Genomic DNA, 10,458 nt, shown 5'->3' with positions numbered 1-10,458 from the left:
CCTAATACCCAACCTTACACCCCTGCCTAATACCCAGCCTTATACCCCTGCCTAATACATAACCTTACACCCCTACCTAATACCCAACGTTACACCCCTGCCTAATACCCAACCTTACACCCCTGCTTAATATATAACCTTACACCCCTGCCTAATACCCAACCTTACACCCCTACCTAATACGCAAACCTACACCCTTGCCTAATACCTAACCCTACACCCCTACCCAATACCTAACCCTGCCCTCTGCCAAATACCTAACCTAACTTCCTGCCTAATACCCAACCCTACACCCCTGTGTAATATCTAACCTCACCCCTCCACTACTACAGAATTTAACTGGGTAATAAAGCTTTTCCTTTGTTGAAGCAAACTGTATCATTGTTTTTGCCTTCCTCTGGATCAACTATGTCCAAAGGGTTTTATACCTGGAATATGTTTATTAACCCAGTGGTTGAACTTGATGGACATACGTCTTTTATTAGCCTGACTAACTTTGTAACTATGTATTCTTAATCTAAACCCCCTGCCTAATACCTAACCTTACACCCTGCCTGATGCCCATCCTAACTCTGTTACCTAATAACCTAACATCACCCCCTGTTTGATACCTAACCTTACCCTTCTACCTAATGCTCACCCTTACCCCCTGCCTGATGCCTAACCTTACCCCTCTACCTAAAACGTAATCTTACCCCCTTCCTAATACCTAACCTTACTCTCCTGCCTATAACCTGAACTTACCCCCTTGCCGAATACCTATCCTTACTCCTCTGCTTACCAACCTACTGCCTAACCTAAGTTTGCTCCAGCCTTTCTCAACCTTATTAACATGAGAAAACCCTTCAGGGCCCTTCTTCTATAATTACTATATCCACCTCTTACACTGCTGGCCATTGGGAAGAATGTCACCCTTACAGATAGCCAAAACGGTCATCAGCAGAGTTAGAGCTAACCAATATTAGCTGATTGCAAAGCTATAGGCCCTGCTCAGCATGGAACAAAGGCCTCTGTAGAGAGACCACTGCTTCCACAAAAAGAGCAGGGCAATTTTTTTTGCATGCCAGCAGGGGGCTGACTTTTTTGATCTGTTTTTGTTTTTTAAAGAAAACCAAATGTAAGACTTTTGTACACCTTGTGTTTTGGTGAACCCTGAATATATTCAAACCAAAAATTGAAATTGGTTTTTGAAGGTGAGAGTTGCAGCTTTTTCATTGTTTTTGCAGCCTGCACGTAAAATGAATGTATGTACCGTTATTGATCATTGTTCTTTTGCATTTAATCTATAGTTTATTGATATTTAACCCACGATTGCCCACATACTGCAGTTTGCAGCGGGTTGGTCACAGATCACAAAACACAATCTATAGCATTATAGAGAATTCATGCAGAGGTAAGCTGCGGAGGGGGTGCGGAAGTTAGGTGTAGATGGGGGTGCACAGGTGAGCTGTGGAGAGGAATGCAGAATGGAGCCATAGGCAGAGGTACAGGTGAGTAACACATAGGGGTCAGAGGTAAGTAGTTGATGGGGGTTCAGGGCTGAGCCATGCACAGGGCTCCAGAGATGAACTGTAGAAGGGTGTGCAAAGGTGAGCCGGTGTGTACAGGGGTGCAGAGGTGAGTTGTGGAGGGGGGTGCAGAATTTAGATATAGAGGGGGATGCACAGGTGAGCTGTGGAGAGGAATGCAGAGAGTACATGGGCAGGGGTACAGGTGAATATGAGAAATAGACAAAGAGAAGGTTTTTTTTGGCAAACAAAAAAATGTATTAATGATATTTTCTCATAATACAAAGAACAAATATTCACTGATTCCTAATTTCACAGTAGGATCAGTCTTAATCAAGTTAGATCAATTGCAAACTTTTGCACAACCTTCCACAGTTCAACTTTGCAGCCCTGTCAATGGCGCAGCCCTGCAACCCAGCCATTGGTTACCTTTGACTTTTAAGTGTTGCTCACCTGTACCCCTGATTAATAATTAGAAGAGGGGTATACATGTATTGATATATTTAATATTGCTTCAAACAGGTTTTATTGCAAACCCTTGGTGCAGAGATATATGAGAAATAGACAAAAAAAAGTTTTTTTGGCAAAAAAAATTGTATTAAATATATTTTTCTCATAATACAAAGAACAAATATTCACTGATTCCTAATTGCGCAGTAGGATCAGTATTAATCAGGTTAGATCAATTGCAAACTAGACAATAACCATCTATTAGCATGTCTTATGTGTAATTGGTGGCAAAGATTTGCATATGTAAGGCTGTGATACACAACGCGTTTCGCCCGATGTAGGCTTCCTCAGGGGTAGCTATACATTAGGCGAAGCGATACACACATACTTGATAGCATCTAAATGTACTAAATATGAAAGATATAGATATAGGAACTTAAAAATGCACATAGATTAGTGTAGCTGATTAATATGTTTAAAAGTAAAGAATATCAATTGGCGACAATGCTAGTAGTAAATATAGCAAATGTGAAGGTAAGTAATAAATAGTGGATTATACAAATATTAATAAGGTAAATATTGGGGGCTGACTTACTCAGATTCTGGGAAAGGAGTGAATTAAAGATGGTACTATTGGGTCTCCCATGTGATGAAGGAAGACCAATTTAAAACTATATATCCATGCCTAACAGAGATTCCTAATAGAGGGTAAGAAAGTTATTATTATTATTATTATTGTGAACTTACTTACCCTCTATTAGGTATCTCTCTCAGGTATCACATCCTTACGTATGCAAATCTTTACGACCAATTACAAATTAAGGCATGCTAATAGATGGTTATTATTGAGATATATGATAAATAGACAAAGAAAAGGGCAAACAAAAAATTGTATTAATGATAATTTCTCATAATACAAAGAACAAATATTCACTGATTCCTAATTTCACAGTAGAATCAGTATTAATCAGGTTAGATCATTTGCAAACTAGACAATAACCATCTATTAGCATGTGTTATTTGTAATTGGTGGCAAAGATTCGCATATGTAAGGCTGTGATACCCAACGCGTTTCGCCCGATGTAGACTTCCTCAGGGGTAGGTATACATTAAACGAAGCGATACACACATACTTGATAGCATCTAAATGTACTAAATATGAGAGATATAGATATAGGAACTTAAAAATGCACATAGATTAACATTAAACGAAGCGATACACACATACTTGATAGCATCTAAATGTACTAAATATGAGAGATATAGATATAGGAACTTAAAAATGCACATAGATTAGTGTAGCTGATTAATATGTCTAAAAGTAAAGAGTGAAGGTAAGTATTAAATAGTAAGTTGTAGGCTTCCTCAGGGGTAGCGATATGTTTGACATTGACAGGGCTGCAAAGTTGAACTGTGGAAGGTTGTGCAAAAGATAGCTGTTTAGGTAGGTGCAGAGGTGAGCTGCGAAGGGGGTGCCAAGGGTAGATGTAGATAGGGATGCACAGGTGAGCTGTGGAGAGCAATGCAAAAGTCATGGGCAGGGGTGCAGGTGAGCCACACATACGGGTTAAGGATAACAAGTGGATAAGGGTGCAGGGCTGAGATGAACTGTAGAAGAGTGTGCAAAATTGAGCTATTAAGGTGGATGCAGAGGTGAGCTGTGGCCAGGGGTGCAGAAGTAAGCTATAGGTAGGTGATCTAGAGGTGAGCTGGATATTGTGTGACCCAGGCTCCTGCAATCATCCATTGAATCCTCTTGAGTATGCCAAAACTTTGTGAGCTAGCTACAATCGTTCCTCACCTTCCCCCCAGGGTCTAATGGAAGATACAGTATATATGGGTAGATATAGGTAAAGTGGGTTCAAAGTTATTTTTACTTTGTGTGGGGGCTTTAGGGAAATGGCATTATTTGCATTTATTAGAGAGCAAGTTCAGGGAGAGACCTAAGGAAATTTCTGGTTGGTGTGTGGAATTTTCGGGGTCACATCCAAGCAGTTTTGCTTTAATTTTTTAAACTAAACTTTTTACTTCCATTTTCGCAGGCGTTCCCCATGGTCCAGCATTTACCAGGAATATGATGACAGGCACAGGCTGAATGGTGGCAAACAAAGTAAAACAGGAAACTATCGATCTATCTAATGGAATGGATACACCATGAGGAAGTCAGAAGATTAGCAAGTAGCAACAAAATCTGCTTCAGATGAGGACAACTTCCTCTCGCCTGCAAATGTCCCAAATACTACAATTAACCCCTTCAGAACCCTTCAGAACCTTCAGAGATATAATCTGGGTGAGATTCTGATACCACAATATTTTAGGGGTAATATCTCTGGCACACAAGCAGCTGTTCAGGAATAGGGTTTTATGCTTTTATCCATGGAGAGAGAAGGGATACGAGAAAGGCAAGGGATGAGGAATAAGGAACAATAAGGTACAAAATAAGAAGGTATGGAAAAAAGGGGATCAGAAACAAAAAAAGAGAGAAAGTAAAAAAAAAATGACAAAATAGGGAAAAGAAGGGAGGAAAAAAAGAAGTAAATAGGAGAAAAGGAAGAGACAAATTGAAAGAAAAAGATGGAAAATAAGAAGAAAGAAAATTAAAAAGGCAATGACAAGGAGAGAAATGAAAGAATGGATAATAAACAGAAGATAAAGAAAAGATAGAAAGATAAAAAAGAAAAGGAAGATGTGGGGAGGCCGGGAAAGAAAGGAAAATAGGTCGGGAAGGGAAAGGAAAAGGGAAAAAGAGTAATGAGGAGGGAAAGCAAATGTAAAAAGGAAGTAAGGAAGAAGAAAAGAAGGAAAAGGAAAATAAGGCAAGGGGATGAGAATGAAGAAAAGAGAAGAAAAGAAAATGAAAGAAGAAAAGGAGTATATGCATGAAAGGAAAGATACAGAAGGTAAAAGGGAAGACAACTGAAGGAAATTGAAAAGAGAAGAATAGGAGGAAGGTAAAAAAAGGGAAAACAATAAATGGAAAAGAAATAGAAAGGAAAGGTAGAAGAAAGAAAGAAAGTCAACAAAAAAGACGATAAGATTAAAAAAGAAAGAAGAAAAAGATAGGAATGGAATAAAGGTAAGTGGAAGGAAATGAAAGTAGAAAGCAATGGAAAGATGAAAGGAAAAAGAAAGAGAAAAAAAAATAAAAGGAGGAATGAATTAGGAGTGCAAGTAGTGAAAGGAAGCATAGAAAAACATAAATACTACAATTTATAAAATAAATAAACATTGTTAATACATAAATAGTAAAGGCTTTAGTATTGTATCATAATATTATTATTTTGATAATTTTTGCTTTAATATACATCATATAATAGATATTGTTTATTTAACTTTTGATGCTAATAGCTCTGCTATCCAAGTCTCTATATTTCCCTGAGGAAGCTAAAATAGGCGAAACGCGTCAGAAATGAGACATTTTACTTGAAATGATAAATGAAATATTGGATTACTGATATTTACTTGACTATGTGTAATGAAATATTGGACACCTCTATATCTAGAGGAATATATGATGGATTCTTTGTCCTGTAGAGTCATTGCACAATTAACTAGTTTGTAATTTTACACATGTGATGAGTACATCTGTATAAGGAATATGCCAAAAAAAAGCTTCTCTTCCTCTTCATTCATTCATATGAGATAGTTTTAGGGAAAGGGATATAATTCAACACACAGCTTCCGTGCAACAATTATATTTGAGATTCATGTTCCTACAATGACAACTAACAAATTGCAGAACATTGTATTTACTATCTGGAGGTCTGTCCACATGAGGGATTTTTATGTCCTTTAAATAAAAGAAATGAATAATGTGCCGCAGTCACAGAACTCTACGTGATACTTGTAGGGAAGGGTAAAATATTTGTGGATATTTCTCATTCGGCAGGATTACAGGGATTGGTGTCTCTCTCTCTCCCTGGATTATTGAATAGATATTGATTGGATATAAGTCAAGAAAGAGGAACATGAAATGTCTTTTCCTGGTGTAATGGAGCACATTTGGCGTCAAGGACATCTCAGCTCTTACTGTAATTTAATAAAGAATGAGATTAATATTGTCTGTATGGGAGAAGGTGGAGCCGAACGGCGACAGTAAGAAATCATTCATTATTAATGTGGAACTTCTCTGGAAGAAGAGACTCTGTCCATATATTTTACTGTACCATTTTCAAGAAGAGCCAATCAGAAAACAACTCTTATAACCACTTATTTCCTCTCCAAGTTCTGAAATCACCACTTTTATAATATCAGATTTAGGAAGTACAGGTTTTGTATGGTGCCAATCAGTCCTTTAATCATTGCACTGTGGGTACACGAAGATGGCAATCAGAAACTCAATTCAATCCTATAGAAGTGTCAGTCCTATGCTGGGGATCATGCTGGTCACACACTTTATAAATCGGCCACTTATAAACTTTGCTTGAATTTCTTGAACACCATCTGAAATAAAAGCAGCCTGAAAGTAGGGGTAATAGAAATTGGAGAGTAGGGGTAATGCTCCATTATTTATAGCTCAGATATAGCTCATAGTTCATGCTTTAGTAACTTCACAGTTTAGGGGGCAGCACGGTGGCTCAGTGGTTAACACTCACCTTTGCAGCGCTGGGTCCCAGATTCAATTCTCAGCCAGGACTCTATCTGCATGAAGTTTGCAGGTTCTCCCTCTGATTTTGTGGGTTCCTCTGGGTACTCCTCCCACGTTCCAAGAACATGCAGTTACCGTATTTTTTGCCGTATAAGACGCAATTTTTCTTCCCCAAAACTGGGAGGGAAAAGTTGGTGCGTCCTATACGACAAATGTGTTATAAAATAATTAAAATAAGATACTCACCCGATACCCGATCCTGCGTGTGTCTCTTCTCCTCGCTGGCTGCATGCAGCGTGTGTCCCCTCTCCTCTCTGGCAGCATCGTGTCTTCTCCTGGCTTCAGTGCAGAGCGAAAGAAGCTGGCGCAGCGCCCCCTGCTGTTCCCTGTCCTAACTGCCGTACAGTGGAAAAGCACAGAGTGATCAGAAGGGGAATTTGAATGACACAGAGTGATCAGAAGGGGAATTTGAATGGCACATGAGTGATCAGAAGGGGAATACCGGTATGAATGGCACATGAGTGATCAGAAGGGGAATATACTTTCAGAATCTTTTTTTTCTAGATTTTCCTCCTTTAAAATTGGATGCGTCTTATATTCCGGAGCGTCTTATACGGCGAACAATACGGTAGGTTAATTGGCTTCCCCCCCCTTTAGACTGTATAAAGGCATATGACTGAGTTAGGGATATTAGATTGTGGGGGAAAGCTAGGGACATGACTATAGACTTTGTACAGCGCTGCATAATATGTTGGCGCTATATAAACACTGTGTAATAACAATAAATGGCAGTCCTTTTAAAGCTATACAGGGAATCAATGTACATATATAAAGTGTAAAAAGAAAAGCGTCTCCTAGCCTCCTATTATATTTTACAAGGTTTGACTGAAATCCCCATGTATGCTCGATGCAAACCATAGATGTAAAAAAAAAAAAAAAAAAAAGAAACTGTTTTTTTTATTGGCAATTTGTTAGTATATTCAGTAAATTATATTCAAATTCATATAAAACACAATTTATAATTCAGTAAATGAATCAAATAAGTAATACAGTCTTTCCCCAATAAAGATACAGTGGGGTGTAAGACCATCGGACTAGATATGAATATCCCTGATTCTTATTAATAGGAATAAAGAGCGCTAGAAAAGCGGTAACGTCCCGTGTTCTGACGCGTTTCGCCAAACGGCTTCCTCAGGGGATCTGCGAGCCGCATTAGTTGTACACAGAAAAATATTGACATGCAGGAATGTGATTCATGAAATATAGAAAAAGATAATAACATTTTCACATATTCAGAAATAAATGAATAATAGATTATGTATAGATACATATATAAAGTGTTATAACCCAGCAGTCTTACTGCATTCTTCTTCTTCTGTCCTCCCCGTCATTGCTGTCTTCTGGGATGAATGATGTCCGGCGTTCAGCACACTTATTCTGAACCCAGGGGGTCATGGTCACACTATACAGAACGCCTCTCACATGTCATTCATTAAGGAGTTTGCTTAATATGTCTTCTGCTTTAAGGAAGGAAAATTAGGATTCCCCCAGTGAACCACCTCTAATAACCCAACACATTCAGCAAGTTTATCTTCCTGCACTGTATGTGCACATTATTGCTCCTTCTATCTCTGTGTTCACAATGATTTACTACACAATGCAATCCCAATGGTAGATTATCCTGTAGATGATTTTATCACAGCATCCTGTGTTGCCCACACAGCCTGCCCTAAGAGGGGCAACTACAAATCTGTGAATTATCCCAGAAGAACGCAGATATGAAACAAAGTTACTATGTGAAAGTCAATAGTTTCCTTCACATTCATGTCACAGTTTAAACTAATATGCACTGAATACATTCTGGAGTTTCCCTTTAAGTAGAAACTGATTTCAGGCATCTGAGATAGAAGAGAGCGGAGAGCCACTGTCTGCAGACAGAAAGTCGATGTTTGATGGATAGAATGCCGGACGAGGATCTGAATGATGGGTTGGTGTTTGTATTTGGTATTTTTCATTCTGACAATATCCTGATCTAACGATCGCATGGAATATGTTGCAGAAACGCCTTTGTGGCGGTAAATAATTCCTTCTATAGGTGATTAGAATAAATGTTGGCAGCTTCTGCCACTGAGAGAAAAATCTATTCAGAATATTCAGCGTTTTATGTGCAGAGAAAGTCCTTGCTTGCCCGAATGCATGGACCTGAAAGAAATGTTTCCCAACCGGGGTTCCTCCAGAGGTTACTGGGCATCCATGGAGCAATGAGTATTTTGTGCATTTCCTATCAATTACCACTGACACTAATTCTGGCTATCTGCTGGGTGACATTTTACCCACTAGCCAGCAATGATAGAGGAATTCTTCCTACTAACCACACTAATATACAGTGAGCTTTGTATATAGTAAATATAGCCGGGGTTCCCTGAAGACCTGAAAGTTTCTTTAAGGGTTCCTCCATGTTAAAAAAAAGTGGAAAAGGCTGCCTTAAAGTGTAACTAAACCTGCGCTACTCATCTGTTCCCTTGCAAGGAGCCACCATCATCTTCTTTCTTCTCTTACTGTACACAATCTGGGCTGGGAGGATGTAACCCCTAGGTAGTTGCATGGGAGTTCTTTTATTTCTGACATATGCAGGGGAAGCCAGGATTGCCTGGGGTCCTCATGAATCTCTTCTGTCCTTTGCAGAGAGTTGCATATCCTTAATGTCTATGGTTACAATTCATGCTCCATTTAGAATGTCCTCCTTTGCAGCCACCCTCTTGTACTATGAGAGCTGAGATTACAAATATGACCACCCCCATCTGTCATACTAAATGCTGGGAAACAAGGACATTTAGCCTGATTTAATAAAGCTCTCCAGCCTCCAAGGATACACTTTCATCAGTGAAGCTGGGCGATCCAGCAAACCTGGAACAGATTTCTAAAAAGTCATAACTATTTGTCAGCAAATGTTTTCAATCCTGGAGCAGATCCATCCCAGGTTTACTGGTTTACCAAGCTTCACTGATGAAAGTGTATTCTCTCCAGCCTTGGAGAGCTTTATTTAATCAGGCCCATAGAGTTTTCTTATAGGCAGGAAGCATTGACTCTGCTGCCCCCTAGTGTGCAGCCGGACATAGTGACAACCACCAGCAGCCTCCACACAGTTTGCATAACCCCATACATATCTATTACTCATATATGAATGTATACTTGTTGCTGTTTATTAATTCCTTATGTGGGGACCGTGACTTTAGATCTCCTTTACTATGCTCAGTAAGCAAATGTAACAAGACAAGTGCTCACCAATATAATGAAAAACTCTGCTGATACATGAGGAAGGAAGTGAAAGCCAACAAGGCCGTCAAATCATCAAAATGTTTGAACATTGAAGTGAAAAGTCAGACAAAAGTTTTGTTTTAGGATTGAATAAAATGGGGAAGGAGAACCCTGTTAGGTTTTTACTGCAGACGTTACGCATTTCTCCTCACTTTCTGTCCTGGTGGCAGATAAAGTGTATAATAAAAATAATAATGATATGAGAGTGAATGTTTTATTAAAAGATCTTGCAATTTCATAATAAATCATAATATATACAATATTTACAATTTATACATAAATAGAAAAATAAACATTACACTTTATGCCAAATTCCTATCATACATATACTAAGCAAAGCCGAGAAGCACAAAGCCGTCACCATGAATGTGAGAATAACTTCCATATTCACTCATCTCAGCTCCTCCATCAAAACTGGACTTGGCAATCCATCATTGACCCATCAGGGAACCAAAATCCGATTCTCCAGAATTTTCCTAAAGAAGTCTTTAATGTCCTCCACTGTGCTGATGGGAGTGGCTCAGTGTTCTCTGTACAGCACTATGGTATATGTCAGAGCTATATAAATGTATATTAATAGTGTGTGACTGTGGG

This window comes from Pyxicephalus adspersus, chromosome 12 (genome assembly GCF_032062135.1).
Source record: "Pyxicephalus adspersus chromosome 12, UCB_Pads_2.0, whole genome shotgun sequence".
Taxonomy (NCBI): domain Eukaryota; kingdom Metazoa; phylum Chordata; class Amphibia; order Anura; family Pyxicephalidae; genus Pyxicephalus; species Pyxicephalus adspersus.
The sequence above is the reverse complement of the archived record's forward strand: the minus strand, read 5'-3'. Positions refer to the sequence as shown.